This window comes from Cupressus sempervirens, chromosome 4 (assembly GCF_028749045.1).
Source record: "Cupressus sempervirens isolate cs-2001-9-10 chromosome 4, ASM2874904v1, whole genome shotgun sequence".
Classification (NCBI taxonomy): Eukaryota; Viridiplantae; Streptophyta; class Pinopsida; order Cupressales; family Cupressaceae; genus Cupressus; species Cupressus sempervirens.
Window position 1 is genome coordinate 299,096,740 of NC_143121.1, and position 17,666 is coordinate 299,114,405.

Here is a 17,666-nt window from a genome sequence, read left to right on the forward strand (position 1 = left end):
CTCCTGTTCTTGGTTTAATTTTAATTAATTTGTTGGAACCACAATGATAATGATTTTTTCATTGTGTAGAGCATAAATTATAACAACAATTAGAAGCCTTCAAATAAATGAAGGGTTGCACATCGATGGTTACATAGAACATATACCAACTTATCATCTATGTTGACCACAACCAATGGTGGCCCTCAAAGATAATGAAATTTAGCAATCCAATTAGGTTTTGACAATTTTAAGTTTCCTTGTACGTTTATCTATTAGCGAGTCATAGGAAGTGATTTGAACTGCCATAAATTTGGGCATAACTGCAAGGTAATATTTTTCATCTATTTTAATTAGGATTTGAACTTAATACTTACATTTAGTCATTTTTTTTGTTATTTAAATAAAATTATGGGTCTTTTCAACCAAATGCAATTGTTTTTGTCATCTTTTACATGTTTAAAAATAAATAAATTAAACTAAAATAACTTTTCTAGTAATGTCCAAACCTTTGTGTCTTGTATTTTTCCCTATTTTTATGGAGACAAATTTATTTAACTTTTTCAATGATGATTTTTAAGCTAGTAGACTTTGTGTGGGAGATTTGATCCTAGAAAATATATTTTTCAAGAATAAGTTGTAGTAATATCAATTTTTCTATTATTCATATAATACACTTCAAAAATATTATTAAAATTCTTATTTTAAATAAAAATAAAACTTGTTGTAGATTAATAAAACTTTCTTTTCAGGTAAGAGCCTACAACATAACAGTAAATTGGGAGCTTCTTATTGGAGAGGTATTGGGTTCAACTCTACACAAACTTAATAAATAATAATAATATTGAATGGTTCGACTCTACACAAACTTAATAAATAATAATAATATTGAATCTTGACTTCCGATAAAAAATAAAATTTTCTTTTTCTTGTTTAAAAAAAAAAAGAAAGTTTCTCAATTTTATAGTTTGACAAAACTTATAAAAAGATTTTCATTGTTTCATTATTCATAAAATTTTTAAAAAATTCTCAAAATGGTGATCAAGCTAATGTGTTCAATTTATTGCATCAAATTGCTCAACACTTGCCAATACATGTCTATGTGTTAAGGTCGTAAAGAGTTGTTACAAATTGGTATGTGGTTGGGGATGAATGTTTTTAGTAGAGCAGTTATAGTTTTCAATGTGGTTGGCAATGAAATTAATTAGGGAGGTAATTAAATTTTTGGCCTAGGTGGATGGGGAAGCATAAATGAGCTTCCACTTTAAATTTTCTTTCATTCTTCCTCAAAGTAATCATATATGATATTCGTGTATATGTTGAGATCCTCTTCTAATATTGTTATATAAGATACTAAAATTTCTCTAGCCAAGGCACATGTTTGAATATGTGGTGGTCGTTCAATATCTCTATATTGGATAATTACAACATCATTTAAGTGTGTTTCGCATTTGTTTGTTTTTTACGTGAATGGTGATGGAAGAATTTACATCTCTGCCTAAAAACCATTTAAGAGGGTTTCACATTTATTTGTTTTTTCAGTGAATGGTGATGGAATAATTTGCGTCTCAGCCTAAAAACCATTTAAGAGGGTTTTACATTTGTTTGTTTTTTCAGTGAATGGTGATTGAAGAATTTGTGTCTCGGCCTAAAAACTAGCAACCTTATGAAATACACGATTGGCATGTGTATTGGCAATGTAAAGGGACAATGTAAAGGATTTTCATCCATTGAAATATGATCCAACTCCCATAAGCCCTCTTCTTTTTATTGCAGTGTCGTCGATTCTCTGTAACTTACAAATTGGAGAAAGCTAGCTACTTCATCACTTTAGTTAGGTCTAGATTTTATTAGGAGAAACCTTCTAAGCCAATTGTGTGTACTTTAATATTTACGGAGTTGTAGCTAGTTGTATTGGTTACAAAATAATAAGAAATGTATAAATTTCTATGCAAAACAAATATTCTAAAGATATAAATTTTTTTAATAAAATTATTTTTAACATTTTTTTTATCGGTAAATGGTCAAAACTTCATTACAAAGTACTTCATTCAAATGGACATTGGTAGGAAAGAATAGAGATAGAAAACCTCTAGTCTTGTTCAGGACTGAAGAATTATATTATACAGATTTAAAAGGGGCATACTCTAATTTAGTTAATACTAAATTAGATGAAACAATTAATCTCAAAGAGACTTCCTAAGAAAAGGGAACAGAGTGCAAGAGAAAGGCAATGATCGGAACATTATGCATCAAAGATCCTGCAATGAAGAAGTGATCTACCAACCAACTACATGACAAAATAAAACCAACTTCCAATAGGGGATTAGTAACCAAAAAAAAAGGTGACAAGAAAAAAGATGGGAGGAGAAAAAAGTCCAATTAGCATACTGAGATGCTCTTCTATTTAATAGAGTACTTAAGAAGTGATTCCATTTCATTCCTAGTCTAATTTTACCACACCTCAAAACTCCATATTCAAAGTTTAATAAAATTATTATTATTGGTTAGAATACATAAATTCAACTTATCTAATATTAGCCATTTATCACAAGTATACTAAACATAAACAATAAGTTTCCTAAATGTACTGATGGAATTAATTAGAAGAATTTTATATTATGCTTTAAATGTATCCTTATCTTGAATCTCATCCCATAACCTTTTCAGTTAACAATTTAAACAATCATGATTATATATACAATTATTTAAGATATTCATTGATCCATCTAATTATTATCATATGATCATGAATATGAGAGGGGAAGTCCTAAACAACCAAAATAACCATTTGCCAACTTGAAGTCATTCATTATTCCAAATTATTTTTAACATTAATTAATAGTATATTTCAGCTTTATTTGGTATTTTTATTTATTTAATTTTTATGATATTATCGGGAGGCTTTTCAATCACATAAAGATCTTAAAATTTGTAAAGGACCAGAAACCAGGAAATGCCGTAAAATTTGTGAAACACACCGATAAAAATCATTAAATTGTATTCATTTAATTTTTTTACCATGCATAATTCATTAAAAACTCAATTATAATATAACACAATAAATGATGACAACTGACAGGCTCTACAATCTCATTTTACATCCCTAGAATCTGTGAAACTCAAGGAAGAGTGGAACTTTGCATATCCAGGGTAGTTTTTTCACAAAAAAAAGCATTAGAAATTATAATAACAACTTGATGTAACTAAATTTCATTTTCAGTTGCAACTTGGCCTACATTTGTGCTCAAAAGCTCTTATTTGTTTGTGATTGAAACATTTAGTTACTATTGAAGAGGGAGATGTTGAACAAATTTGGCTTTCTTTATCAGTGTAGAATTTCAAGGAAACGTAGACATTGATGTATCAAACTAAAAAATTATGATTTGTTTTTCTCTTTTAGCACTCTATGCAACATAGGGCTTGGTAATGCAAAATTTACAAAGTTGAATTGAAATACATGATATGCATTTAAAATATTGATTAAGATTTTTTGCTATTTAATTAATATTTTATAATATAGTTTTTTTCAATTAAAAATTAAGGAATTTATGAAATATTTTTCTAATAACTAATACTCAATGAAATTCTTAATTCAATCTTTATTCTTGTTAAATCTTATATCAAATGGAAAAGGAAATTAATTAATTTGTAACCATTTATCTAATTGAACCTCAATCCTTGATAATACTAATTTAATTCTAAGGATAATTAAACCTGAAGTTTAAACCAAATAATACCAAAATTACACTTTAAACTAATTTAAATCCTTGATAATTGTGGTTCCAAATGAAATTGACCATTCTTTAAAAAGTCATACATATGGAAAGTAGTGAAATTTTAATTTTTTAATGACAATTAATATAAAAGGAAACAAATAAGAAATAAGTTGTTAACCTTGATATTATTACTAAATAAATTAAATAACTATAGTATTAATGTTCTTAAACTAATAAGTAAATAATCATTTATAATAGTCACTATTACTTTAAATAGTTAAAAATTAAGAAAAAAATGGTACATAAAAATTAACATTTTTTACTTAGTTTCACAACTAGTAAATAAAAGTTTTTAAGGCATGAAGCATTTATATAGAGATGAGATGGAGATCAAGAAAAATGATAATAGGGGTTTTAGTTTAGTTATAAGTGTGTGTGTGTGTGTGTGTGTGTGTGTGTGTGTGTGTGTGTGTGAGAGAGAGAGAGAGAGAGAGAGAATGGTACTCAGTTTGTATCTTCTCCAATAAAAAGTTGGGCTAATTGATTGGATGTACCGAGTTCAAAACTTTTTCAATAAGAATGTCCTCAAATTCAATGTAGACGTTTGTTTTTCTATTAAATGAATGGCTTTTATGGTAGAAACGTAAGCATGGAATTCTTATGGTAGATTTAATACAGATTCTGTCATACTCATGCCAACTTGCCATCAACTCACGGCCAATCCTAGTAGTTGGGTGAGTTAAGAGTATTGCCCAACTCGTGTGCAATCAATTAAATAATCAACTGAGACTCTATTCACCAATACCTCTCTGATCCCTCACGAATCGAGACTGCACTGTTGGAGGATATCATATTCCTTATTTTATCTTTTACTCTACATGATGAGAGAGAGAGAGGTAGAGAGGTTAATTTAATTTTATTTATCCTTTATGCACCTTTTTCATTCTCATTTAAATAATTAATTAGTAATTATTAAATAGAATTTACCTTTTAGGTTACCCTTTTACATTTTAGGTTACCCATATCGGGTTTCAATCTCCTTCTATAAGGATAGATCATTTGTAATTATCTTACATCTTTTTTCATTTCTGAGAATACAATTTGCATATTTTCAAAGCGAACCCTTGCCTCCTCTTGTCTTTTTCCTCTTTGTGACAGGTTTTTACATGTAGGTATTTGTTAGGCTTTGTGGATTTGTATTGCCTATTGCTCAAATCCTTCATGGTATCAGAGCCAGATCTGTTGTAGCTTGTTTAGTATTTGGCAAAAAAAGAAAATGAGGGCTTGACAGATTAGATCTAGTGTTTTTTAGGTTTTTTTGTGAAAAGAGGGTGGTCTCTGAAATTCAAATCACTTTGAGGCCGAACAGACCTCACGATTGGATTCAGACAATGTCAAAACCGCCATTCTCATATAAAGTTTGTCCATTTTGGCCAGTGTTGATTTGGGAGGAAAAATTATTTTGCAAAGCAGGGTCGTACGACCTCTACACACAAAACAAGACAATTTTTTTAAAAAAAATCAAAAATCAAAAAAATGGGTCTCAAGCCATTTTCTAGCCTGCAAACCCATTTTTTCTTGCACACACACTTTTGTGGTGACGCAGACCTCTTTCGATCCCTAGTGGTGCATTTCCAATGTCACTCTTCACTTGAAATTTTTGGGCCATCATTCCCCCACGGTGGTCGCACCGCCGCTTCCCACCACCAGTGGTACCACGCCAACTTCCCACTAGGCTGCCACCTAGCCATTGCTACCATGAGCAGTGATTTTTTAAAAAGGTTTTTTTTTTTTAAATTATTTTTCGAGCATTTCTGGTGGCCTTGTTGGTTTTTTCGCGATATCTCAAGCATATGAGGGTCTTTTTTCAATCCAAAAGAAGTGTCAGAAAGATGGTTTCGAGATAGACATAATGAATCAGGTATTTTTGGAAAAAAAATTCCAATTTGGTACCTGCTATTGCACTTGAAGTCTGTTGATGACTTCTATCTTCCGAGGGCATAACTTCTTCATTATCGCTCCATTTTCTAATCTGAAGAAAGCATCAAAAATCTCTTCTTGGGCACTTTCCAGATTGTCTATCATTTCAGTAGTATTTTTACTAGGTATTTTTTATTCATTTTTAAATCTTTTTTTCTCTTCTCTCATTTACGCATTCCTTCTAGCAGTTTGGGTTCAATGTTTTTCATTGTGGGGGTTGTTTTGTCATATTGTTTTTGTTATTTACTTATATAAACCTAAACTACATTAAAAAAAAATTCAACACCTTCTAAAATAATGCCTGCAACCTCTTCTTGTCTAGAACTTTTGACCCTTCATAATTATTACACATGGAAGACCTTGATGACACGACTTCTCTAGTCAAAAGGGTTGTGTTCTTGTTTAGATGTAGTGAAGCTAGTTTTACAGAGGCCTTTTAAGATCATGTGTCATAGGAACAAGATGGATGAGGCAATAGGATTGATTTCTTTTTAGGTTTCTGAGAGTCTATAGTTTCATCTTGATGGGTGCAATACCCCTCTAGCTATGTGGACCAAGCTTGAAGGCTTGTTTGGTATAGTGAATGAGTTCAAGGAACTTCAGATTGAGGCAGACCCTACCTCTCTTATACTAGATTCTTTTACCTCCATTGATGAATTCTTGATGAAATACAAACAACTGAGATCTTTATTGTAGGGTTGTGGGAAAACAAAGACTGACACTGAGTGTATCTACTCAATTATTTCTAAGCTTCATGGAAACTTTCATATTTTTTCTTCTACCTTCTATTCTACCAAAGATGCCTTGGGTAATAAATTTACCATGCCATCTTTTAGATTTTTTGTGATCAGTTGACTCAAGAGCAAGCTAAGCTCTCTCGGTTGGATTCTCTCACAGATTCACAGAGTCATGCATTGGTAGCTTGACCATCTTCAAGGACAAAGGAGAAGACTCAAAAATCTCATTTTATAGAGTCAGATATTGATTCTAGCACTCATAGTTCATCAAGGCCACCTCCTCCTAAAGGGGGTAAATCAAAGCCAAAAAAGCCGAAGTGTGCTTATTGTAATAAGCCTAATCATGATGAGTCACATTGCTATGAGAAAAAGTTAGATGGCTATGCCAAATAGGTTTTAGATTTGATAGCTCTCCTTTAGAAGAGCAACATTGATATTCCTTCTACTTCTCGCAAATCATCATCATCATCATCATTTCAGTCAAATGGTAAAGATATAGGAAAGGGCCATGCACTATGTGCAGCTAGTATTCCTCATTCCTCTAGATGGTTACTAGATTCAGGTGCTTCACACAATATGGCATCTTCTCATGATTTGTTTTCTTCTTTTGAGGCTTTTCCTACTCCACACATTTTGATAGGGAACAACACTATTATGACTATATGTGGGAAAGGTTCTATTGACATTGATGATGGTACATTTCATGATGTACTTTGTGTTCCATCTTTATCATCTAACCTTCTCTCTATTTATCAGATTCCACACTGTGGGCTAGGGAAGACAGATGATTTTGCATAGTATTTAGTGCACATCAAAGATAGTGAGATCGACAATATTATTGCTACAGAGACTTTTGATCATCCTTCCTACCTATATTCCTTCTCACATTTTTCTGGCTTAAACTAGATAGAAATGAAAATTAAATGCAAATATAAATAATATCAGAAAATAGTAAATCGCAAAGAAGAGAATACAAGACACCAAGATTTAACATGGTTCACCCAAACCCTAGGCTACGTCCACCAAATAGCAAGTCCAATATTATTATGATCCGGTGATTACAACCTGATTACAATATGTAATCCCTTACAGCTGAAGACCACTACAAAAAGAAATTTTCACATCACACATTATGAAAAACCCCTAACCCTAAGCTCTTTCATACCACTTTAGGATTATAGTTAATAATTATATATTGGCCAAAAATCCCAATAAAATAGGGCCTAATTTGTTTTAAAGAATTATGAAGTATGTATAGTACTTCCTAATCAATCACCACACATTAATAATCTCCCACTTGGGGACTGATCAAGCTCCACAGTAGACAAAAATCTCCCACTTGGAGACTAATCATGTAGCTATGTTGCCACTCTATGAGGCTCCCATTGGATCAAACCACCCCGGACTCTGTTGTTTTGTTATTCTACTCAATCTAGCAGACCAACCAAAGCTAAAGAGGAGTTTAGCTTCCCTTGTCACTACCTTTGTAAACATATCCACTGGATTATCATCTGTATGTATCTTGTCTAGCTTTAACTGTCCATCATCCAAAATTGACCGAATGAAATGGTACTGCAACTAAATGTGCTTTTTCTTTGAATGTAGAGCTAAATTATTTGCAAGATGAATGACACTCTGACTATCTGTAAACAAATAATTATCCTACTAAGGGTGTCCCAAATCTTCCAAGAAGAATTGAAGCCATATCATCTCCTTGGTTGCCTCTATAGTAGCAACATATTTTGCCTCTATAGTGGATAAAGCATTAATCTTCTGTAACCTAGAAACCCAGCTTATGGCTGCCCCATCAATAGTAAATACATAACCTATAGTACTCCACCTGGTATCAATATCCCCTACCAAATATGAGTCAACATATCCCTGTAAATTAGTAGTAGAGCCCCCAAAGTGTAAACATGTACTCAACGTACCTCTCAAAAATTTAAGAATCCATTTAACTACATTCCAATGCTCAAGCCCCAGATGACTCATATACCTGCTAACAACTCCCACTACATGTGCAATATTTGGCCTTGTACATACCATAGCATACATCAAGATTCCTATAGCTGAAGCATAAGGTATCTTAGACATCTATCCTCCTCTTCTTGTGTCTTGGGACACATCTCCTTAGTCAACTTCAAATGATCAAGTAAAGGTGTGCTAACAACTTTGGCATTCTCCATAGAGAAATGTTGCAAAACCTTCAAAATATAATCAGCCTAAGATAACGTCAATTTTCTATTCTTCCTATCTTTGCAAATCTTCATACCAAGGATTTTTTTTGTTGCCCCCAAATCCTTCATAGCAAATGAATGTGCTAACTATTCTTTTAACCCCTTAATGTGATCCATGTTGGACCTAGCTACAAGCATATCATCAACATATAAACATAAAATAATGTGGCTATCATCATCCAACCTCTTAAACTAAACACAGTGATCTAAATGACACCTATTATATCTATGCTCATGCATAAAAATATCAAATTTCAAATACCATTGCCGAGGTGCTTACTTCAAGCCATATAAACTTTTCTTCAATCTGCACACTAAGTTCTCCTTACCTTTGACCTCAAATCCCTATGGCTAAGCCATATAGATCTCTTCATCCAAATCAAAAGATGTTTTAACATCAAGCTACTCCAAATGCAAATCTTCAGTAGCCACAATACTTAAAATAGTACAAATAGAAGTCATTTTAACAAGAGAAAATATCTCATCAAAATCGATGCCTTTTTTTCTGTCCAAATCCTTTTACATCTAACCTGGATTTAAATCTTTTCTTACCTCCATCCTCTTCTTTCAACCTATAAAACCACTTATTTTGTAAACCCTATTTACTTGCGAGCAACTTGCATAAATCCCAAGTCTTATTTTTTAGCATAGAGTCCATGTCATCTTTCATTGTAGACTCTCATTGAATCTTAGTATCCATCTACACAGCTTCATCATAACATTGAGGTTCACCACCATCTGCTAGTAAAGTAGAGTACAAAGAAGGAAAAAATCTTTCTAGAGGTCTACTTAGCCTTGTTGACCATCTAACATTCACTAGGGTGTGTGGTATTTTTTGTTGCAGTTGTTGCACATTATGAAGAATTGTTGGAACATCATCTTTTGAAGTATCATTCAACACTACATAATCATCTTCTTTCTTCTCATGTTGCTGTAATAGATCTTTGTATAACACTTTCTCATTGAATATGACATCTCTGCTTCTTACAATTTTACAATTTTCAAAATCCCAAAGCCTATAACCAAATTCATCAATGCCATATCCAAAAAAACCACATTTCTTTGACTTAGCTTCCAACTTGGTTCTATTTTTAGAATTTATATGAGCAAATGCTTTACAACCGAAGGTTTTGAGAAAAGAATAACTACCTTCTTACCAGTTCATGCTTCCTCTAGAATATCACAACCCAAAGTAGTAGAGGGACCTCTATTAATCAAATATACAATAGTATTGATAGCCTTTGCCTACATGTTTAAGGGAAACTTTGCATACCTCATACTTCTTACACGCTCCATTAAAGGCACTCCCATTGTGTCTACCCCACCTATAGGTCCTATTATCGATACCATGGAGGTTTCGATGCACAAAATCATCAAGAGGATGGAAAAGTGGGTAGAGTGGACTAGAGAGAGAGAGAGAGAAAGAAGAGAACATGAAGCACTTATAGTCCTATTCATGCATTTAAACACACCATTTTCTTGTGGAGTCCTTAGAACGATTTTCTGTCTACAAATAGAATTAGTGGAACATTAATCTTCAAATTCATGACAGTAATACTCACCACAATTATCAAATCTGAGACATTCTAATTTCTTACCAGTCTCATTTTCAATCAAGCATTTTCATTTCTTAAAAGTTTGAAATACATCAGATTTTTATCTAAGGAAATAAACCCATACTTTTCTAGTTGCATCATTAATAAATATAACATAATAATGAGAGCCACCAAGGGAAGATACCTAAGTTTTTCCCCATACATCGATATGCATGAGCTCTAATTTCTCACTTTTATTTTCCTTTCCACTCTTCACAAAACTCACTCTCTTTTGTTTTCCATACACACAACTTTCAGAGAAATCCATATTGACACATTTTAGACCTAGTAAATTTTTTTTTTAATGAATTACTTTCATCCTTTCTCACTCATGTGCCCAAGTCTGTTGTGCCATAGCATTGTATCACAATCTACAATATCTATTTGTTCTCCCTACTCAACTGCATCAATTGTTCCTGAACATTCATTTTTCTCTGAAATAATTAGAGTAGAAGGAATAGTATGACCTATTCAAAGATATAAGATGCCTATTTTCACACCTTGTACTACTACAAGGGAACCTTTTGAAACCTTCCAAATTTTTTCATTAAAAGTAACTACACAATCCTCATCACCGAGTTTCCCTACTGACATTAAATTCCTACTCAACCTTGGAACATGTCTTACTTTGTGTAATAGCCAATGATTCTCATTCTACAACTTAATCTTAACTTTTCCCTTTCCAACAATCTGATAGGGTTCATTATCCCCCAAATAAACAAGCTCAAAATCCCCTTGGACATAATCAATAAAATAACCTCTATGAAGTGTAGCATGAAATCAAGCACCAAAATCTAAAACCCATGAATCATCAATACTTTCTAAAGAAAGAAGCAAAGAATCCTCTTTGGATTTTTTACTTACCACATTTGCCTCCTTGTTCCCTTCTAGTTTATCTCCTTCATTATTTTTTCAAGTTCAACAATCTTTCTTCTTATGCCCTAGTTTACCATAGTACTAACAATCTCTTGATCCTCTAGATTGAGATATCTTCCCCTTTGACTTTCCTCTTGATTTCTCATGATTTTTGGAATTATTTCCTCTATCAGTCATTATGCCTCTACTTTGTGCATTCAAAGAACTTCCTAATGTAGATCCACCTGATGTTTTTCTACAATTTTCCTCACTCAAAACAACACTAATCACATCATCAAATTTTAGGGTATTAGACCCAAAAATATAATTACTTACAACCATTACCAAGCCATTCCATCTTTCAAGAAAAGAACACAAAATAAAGAGAGCCCTAATTTCTTCATCAAAATTGATACCCACAGAAGATAACTAACTAGTAATAGTATTAAACTCATTTAAATGATCTACAACAGATCCACCTTCCACCATTTTCATATTAAACAAATGCTTCATGAGAAATACCTTATTTGAAGTGAAGGGCTTTTCATACAATTTCGCTAGGGTTTCCATCAACTCTTCTGTCATCTTCACTTTTGTAATGTTGAACGTCACCAATGGTGCCAAACATAACTAAATGCTTCCACTTGTGTCTTTCTATCTAAAATCTCCTAGTCCTCATTTGTCATACCTCCCTAGTTCTTAGTTTTTCCTTCCAACGACTTCCATAAATCCTTTTGATAAAGATAGTCCTCCATTTGCATCTTCCATAACTGAAAGTTCTACCCATTAAATATATAAACCCTCATCTTCCATCTCTCCCACTCAACCATGAGACTCCCACTCAATCATGAGACTTTCCTATAGAGGATAACTTAAAAAAAATAACTTGGCTCTGATACCACTTGCTAGGCTTAAACTAGATAAAAATAACAATTATATGCAAATATAAATAATATCAGAAAATAGTAAATTGCACAAAAGAGAACACATGACACCAAGATTTAATGTGGTTCACCCAAACCCTGGGCTATGTCCACAAAATAGCATGTCCAATATTATTACGATCCAATGATTACAACCTGATTACAATCTATAATCCCTTATAGTTCAATACTGCTGCAAGAAGCAATTGTTGCATCACATATTATGAAAAACCCCTAACCCTAAGCTCTTTTATACAAGTATTTTACCACTTTAATGTTAAAATTAATAAATACATGTCGGCTCAAAATTTTGATAAAATAGGGCCCAATTTTTTTTAAAGAATTATGAAGTATGTATAGTACTTTCCTGATTAGTCACCACAAACTAACAACATTTTTTTAAACCATCTCCACTATTAGAGAATCACTCTCTTTTTCCACAAGAGTCTACTGAGATGATGTTGGCTTTCTTGTACTTATGTGTAGTTCTTGAGACCATTGTTGTGACTTCTACACCTCCACCTCCTATTTAGATTCCATCTCTTGCACAAGATCACTCTTTAGCATTGCCTATCATTGCATCTCTAGTCATCGAGCCACCTACTACTATTGTTGAGGATATATCAAAGGACACACATCTCCTCTCAGATGATAGATTCAACGCACTTGTTATTCCACATCCATTGGAGATTCCATTTAAGGATTCTCATGCTTTCTCCTTTGAGCATCAGCTAGGACTTCTAATTGCACCTTACATACATGAATTTTATCATCCTTCTCCACTGCATTTTTTTCCTTCATATTCGAGCCACATTGTTATGTTTATCGACACAAGAGTTCTGCCTTTTTGGGGGGGGCTATGGAGTCTCGATCTTCCATCATGGAGGCTTTCATTTTACTTACGATCTTGAGAGATTCTCTTGAGATGTTTCATTTGTACATTCTTTTTCATCTCTTTTTTGGAGTAGAGTTTTTTCCATAGGGTTTTCTCTATTTCTCCATTTCATAGAGATTTGATTGTGATTGGGTACCTCATCAGGCCTTGTTGTCAAGACCCAAGTTTTCTTTCTACATTGCATTGTAGTTTCATTGCTCTTTTTGCATTGTTTGTAGCTGCATTGTTGCTCATCTTAAGGGGGGTGTTAGAGAAAAAGATTCATTTCATTTCATTTATTAAATTACCTTTTCTCCCTTCTTAAAATTTCACTTTATGCACCTTTTTCATTCTCACTTAATAATAAATTAGTAATTATTAAATAGCATTTGCCTTTTAGGTTACCCCTTTTAGGTTTCTATATCCTTCTATAAGGATATATCATTTGTAATTATCTTATATCTTTTTTTCATTTCTGAGAATACAATTTGCATATTTTTAGAGCAAACCCTTGCCTCCTCTTTTTTTTCCTTCCCTATGATAGGTTTTTACATGTAGGTATTCGTCGAGCTTTGTAGATTTTTATTTTATATTGCTCAAATCCTCAAAGAGAGAGTGTATTTTATGAAAAATTAAAATAAGGAGGAAAGGATGAGAACCATGTGAGAGAGAGTGGGGATTTAATCATGGTGAAGTAATGGTGAGAGGGGAAGAGAAATGGGGGATGTGTGTGTGTGTGTGTGTGTGTGTGTGTGTGTGTGAGAGAGAGAGAGAGAGAGAGAGAGAGAGAGTTAAATATGAAGTGATCGTAAGAGGAGAGATATGAAATATGTTAATTAGAAAGAGAGAGAGATGTGATAGAGTGAGAAAGGGATAAAAGGATAATTGAGATGGGGGAGACTTGACAAAAAAGGTAAAATGGGGAAGGGGGGAGAGATGAGATAGAGATCAAGAAAAATGATAATAGGCATTAGGTAAGACATAAATTGTTGTGTGTGTGTGTGTGTGTGTGTGTGTGTGTGTGTGTGTGTGTGAGAGAGAGAGAGAGAGAGAGAGAGAGAGAGAGAGTAAATATGATGATTGGTGAGAGATTTGTGAAGTTAGATAAGGAAGAAATGGTTAGATTCATGTGTGAGAGAGAGGAGGTGAGGAAATCATGCTGAAGTGATGGTGAGAGGGGAAGAGAAATGTGGGATGGGGGAGTGATGTGAGAGACAAAAAAGTGGTAGGCTATATTAGATGAGGTGGAGTTAGAGAAAGATGATAATTAAGGCTCAAGATAGATATTTTCTCAATAGGTTAAGTGGTGGGGGGTGGGCGGGGGGTAGAGAGAGAGAGAGATGTGCAATAAAGAGATAGTAAATTAGGATGAAGAGATGATGAGAGGATGAGGGGAGATGGTTAAAGAGGGTAATAATATGTTAAAGAGAGGGGGTTAATTATAGGAGATACATGTCAGAGTGAGTTAGAGAATTGGGAGAGCACAATGTACCTAAGAGAGATAAAGAGTAAATAGGGGATAAAAAAGTAAGAGTAGGGAGAGGAGAGTCCCATGTCTATATGTGTATGAAAGAGTGAGATGGGGAAGAGGGAGAGAGACATGAGGTAGGGAGAGACAAAGGATACTTAAAATAATAGATTGTGAAAGGGAGAGTTAAAAAGGGATGTAGGGAGGATTGAGATGAGGGAGAGATGAGATAGAAGAATAAAACTGGGCAAGGAAGAGAGATGAGATAGAGACCAAGAAAAATGATAGTAGGATTTAGTATAGGCTTACATGGTAGAGAGAGAGAGAGAGAGAGAGAGAGAGAGAGAGAGATGTGATATGTGATAGAGTAAGATAAGGGAAGAGGGTTAGAGAGAGGCTAAGAGGATCATTATGCTAAATATATGGTGTGAGGGTGAGGGAGAAGGGAAATGGGGGAGCAATAAGGGAGAGATAGAAGAGGGGGAGAGTGGGATAAATGAGATAGAGATAAAGAAAGATAATAATAAAGGTCGAGAGAGAGAGGGTGGGGAGAGAGATGGGAAATTGGGAAATGAGAGGGAGAAAGATGTGATGGAGTAAGATAAGGGAAGAGGGTTAGAAAGAGGCTAAAGGATCATTATGCTAAATATATGGTGCAAGGGTGAGGGAGAAGGGGAATGGGGGATAAATAAGGGAGAGATAGAAGAGGGGGAAGGGTGGGATAAATGATAATAAATAGAGAGAGAGAGAGAGAGAGAGAGAGAGAGAGAGAGAGAGAGAGAGATGTTAAGTATGAAGAGCTGGTGAGAGGAGGGATAAGAAATGTGGTAATTAGTGGGAGAGAGATGTGGTAGAATGAGAAAAGGATAAAAGGAGAATTGATATTAGGGAGAGATAACAAAGAAAGGTTAAATGGGGAAGAGAAGAGAGAAGATATAGAGATCAAGTAAAATTAAAATAGGCTTTAGGATAGATATACATAATGGAGAGAGAGAGAGAGAGAGAGAGAGAGAGAGAGAGAGAGAGATGGGTCAAATAGGAACAATGTGATGGTGAGAGGAGAAATGGGAAATATCAAAATTAGAGGGAGATAGATGTGATAGATTGAGAGAAGGGAAGAGGGTTGGAGAGAGGCTAAGAGGACAATTATGGTGAATATATGGTAAGAGGGGGAGGGAGAAGGGGAATGGGGGAGGGGGAAAGGAGAGAGAGACAAGAGGGAGAGAGCGAGATATATGAGATAGAGCTAAATATTAACTTTGAATATAATTGAAGAATAGTTCAGTAAAAAAATTGGAACATTATATAAAAAAAGAATGGATGTGACTTTAAAATATAAAATTTAGATTCACATCCATAGCTCTCTTGAAAAATAAATAAATAAACTATATATGTAAAAATTTATGCCTTGATAACTCTTAACTTCCCTAGATATATAAAACAATATATATATATATATATATGCTAGTTCTTAGAAAGTTGTAATCAAAATGAAATTGTTAGTCCTTTCCTCATCAAAATTTTACTCTTGATCTAGTATAGACTTTTATAAATAAAAATCAAATCGCTTATTGACGACTTGTTGTTGCATGTACAAAAGTATGCAACTGCTAGTTTCTAATAGATCAACTCCAAAGTACGGTATTGTTGATTAGATTTAAATACTCCTATAAAATGCTCAATAATCATCATTTTTAAAACCTCTTCTCTAGAGAGTTAACTATGAAAGTACCCCCATTATCCAAGCCATATGTAATTTCCCAAACTTCACTTAAAATTTTAGAAATTCTCAAAAGTTCACTAGACTATTAATGACAAGGATGAAGTATTTGTTGATCACTGTGATGCTCTAGAGATATATAAATAGGAAGAAGATCAGAGTGTGGATTTGTATTTTTATGCAGGTGATATGATGGTGCCTACTATATTTGTTCCAGAATTCAAAGAAGGCAGCACTACACATGTCAAGAAGGACGTTTACCACGACAATTGCATTTAGCATGTTATGGCAAGCGGCATCAATTCAGTCATCATTATGATACCATACAATTGGAAGACTCGAAAGAAGATCACAACAATTCAACGGGACTTGAATTTTTCTATCCCCGAGAGTATGATGCAGGGGCATCATGAGACTAGCAATTATTTAATGATCCAAGATTCTATATGCATTTCTCATAATTTACTTTAATTGTTGGGTTATGTCTTAGTTTTAAAATGATTGTTTTAATGATGTAATCGGGGGGACAAACATTAGTGTCGTTGATACAATAATGAGTTTTTTAGAAGTTAGGGTTAATTGAGGAGCTAATTATGGGAAGTTATTGGGTCTATTTAGTCTTTGCAAAGTTATATATACAAGACAATAAAATCTCTGATAGTAGGAGGGGTAGAGTAGGAGAATGGTATGGAGAATTGATGAAGAATAATGAGGCAATGTATTGGAGGATTGAACAATGAAAAGAAAGACTGGATTTTTCATTAAAGAACTTCGGTTCTATAATTTCTTAGTTGTGATTCTCTATTTATAATTTAATTTCAAAAGAGCTTTACTTCTGGGACTATTTGTGTTTGGAATAGATGGTGTTTTCCAATCAAGGTATCATGTTTTAATTTTATTTTGTGCTTATTCACCCTTCTGTTGTGCACTCCACATCAGATGGTGTAATGAGTAGAAAATGCTTACAAATAGACGTTAATTCAAGAGAAAAAATTAATTTCTATTGGTGAAATTTTATTTTTAAGTAGAAAATTTTTTAATTTTATTGGCGATTATTTTTCAAACATATGAAAATTCTATTAAATTTTGCAAAAATGTTTCATTCTTATGAGAATCATGTTTAAAAAGTACACATCCCTAGAAACAATGATTTTATTATTATTATTGTTATATGGAACCTAATTAATTATCATACTTTAAGGTTAAATTTAGCCCACTTTTATCATTGCAATTTCCTCCAAATTGTTGAATAGCCGTTTAGGGAAGCACCCCTATTATTTTTAACCGTTAGATGATCCTAAATCCTATTTCAAGCCAAACTTTAAGAAGGATACCAAGTTTAAAAAAAAGTTCCCAAAGCAAGGATCCATTTGGTTCGTGGAATTTAAAAAATCAAGATTTCTACAAACCTTGGTTTAGCCAAATCAAGGTTTTGCAAATCTTCATTCCAATTTTGGGGATTTTACTTGAACTATTTGTTTAACTTGGAAGATGCATGTGAAGACACATTTTTATGCTTAAGCTTGGAGTTGAAGGAAAATTTCAAAAAGTGGTTCAATCTATTGTTTTTACACTCCTT